Source organism: Theropithecus gelada, chromosome 17 (assembly GCF_003255815.1).
Source record: "Theropithecus gelada isolate Dixy chromosome 17, Tgel_1.0, whole genome shotgun sequence".
Taxonomy (NCBI): domain Eukaryota; kingdom Metazoa; phylum Chordata; class Mammalia; order Primates; family Cercopithecidae; genus Theropithecus; species Theropithecus gelada.
This window is the reverse complement of record NC_037685.1, coordinates 75,990,172-75,991,889: the sequence shown is the minus strand read 5'-3', so window position 1 is coordinate 75,991,889 and position 1,718 is coordinate 75,990,172. Positions and strand designations below refer to the sequence as shown.

Here is a 1,718-nt window from a genome sequence, read left to right as displayed (position 1 = left end):
GTGAGGAGTGATCTTAGCTTTGAAATGGGCTTCAAAGTATCCTCTGCTAGTTGAACTCTTTGAAACTTCCACAATTTGTCCCCAGACTTCCATTAACACAGTTTCTGCTAGTAAACACAACTTATCTGTAGCTTAAGCCACTGAGGACACCACAGCCACAGCTCCCCTCCGCCGGCTATCCCCAATGGCTGACTCTGCATTTCCCTAATTCAAACAGTAGACTGCTAAGGCATCAACCGCTCCCTTGAAATGCTTCAAATCGAAAAGGGCCTTGGCAACCAGTAGGAGTTTCCATCTATCATGAACGCCTGCAGTAAGAGACTTTCTCCACTTTTCTAAGCTACATTTACAGACCGCCACTGGCTGCTTTCGGTGACACAAATCCTGCCTTTAGCCGTTGGGTCGTCAGAACCTGGAACGTTCCAGGCTTCCGGGCAGTCCTCGTTCCTGTTTTTTCAGAGGAAAAAGATCCATTTTCAGGGACGGGGTGGTGCCTGTGGCCAGCCTGGACCAGCGCTGAGGGGAGGGACGGATTCAGGCAAGGCATTGCGCGTCTGTGGGACACACCCTGTCGGGGGACACCGGCCAGGGCAGCGTGGCCTCCACTGCGCGGTGTTATGACGCCCCGCCGTCCTCACTTCTTCACCAGCCTCTAACGTTCAAACCCCAGTTCTTTCGGACTTTGCAGGAGCTCTAGTGAGGAATTGTGAACAATGACTCATCCAATCTAGTGTCTACATTGGTGTCGACATGGTACCTAGCACCAGGAGACTGAATGAGATCACCAAAGACGCGAGTATAGATTGAAGAAAGATTCAGAGGCCCCTGTAAAGAGAGAATACGAACCAGAGCAGTTTCAACGGCTGCAGACTCCGCGCAGGCGCAGGAGGAGGTTTGACGCCTACGGACGAACGTGATGGAGCGGGCGGAAGCCGACCGAGAAGACTCAATTTGTCTAGGTTTGGCACTGTTTTCGTCGTCTCCCACATGGTCTAGCGGTTAGGATTCCTGGTTTTCACCCAGGCGGCCCGGGTTCGACTCCCGGTGTGGGAACGCCAAGATTTTAGAATGCGCGTTTAGCCAATTTAGATTCTCACTAACACGGAGAAGGAAAGTTTTTAGCCAAAACTATAATTCCACTTCAAAGCACGCGGGACGCACCGGGGCTGAAAGGAACCAAGGACCTACCCCTGGTGCGGGTGTGAGGGTCAAGCTCCCTCAGACCCCAGCCACCTGCAGCAGGCGGCGGAAGGGACATAGCTGGCAAGAGCGTGAAGTCAGTATTTGAAATGAGAGATTAGGGCTGAGATGAAGGAAAGCGGGGGAACCAAGTGGTCTCATGCCGAAATACACCCGCTGTTTTTTCTCCAGTATTTTCTCCTTGTACTATGGAGATGAGCAAATGACCAAAAGAGTGCTCTTTTTTAAAAGAAAAAGGAAAGATGCAATTTTAGAACATTATAGGGTTTTTTGTTGTTGTTGTTGTTAGAGAGGAGGATGCCGGGAGAGGGAGGGAGGCATTACAGGGCTTTTAAGTTACCTAAAGTCATTCTAGGACAGCAAGATTTCTAGAAAATACGTATTATTAAAGACAGGGTAGTTCAATGAACAATCTATTGTGTTTGGGATGCAGAGAGCTAACTAAACCAGTTTGGAAGGTGGGGAAGGAAATTAGATTATAACAAATACTGAGGCTCCAGTCGATGGCAAAACACAAA

General features: G+C 49.5%; 1 non-coding gene across 1 annotated transcript; it reads left to right on the top strand.

The window, feature by feature from the left end:
* The first annotated feature begins 981 nt into the window (after positions 1–981).
* On the top strand, positions 982–1,053 carry TRNAE-UUC. The gene has a single exon. It is a non-coding gene; the product is annotated as a tRNA-Glu (tRNA).
* The last annotated feature ends 665 nt before the right edge of the window (positions 1,054–1,718 follow it).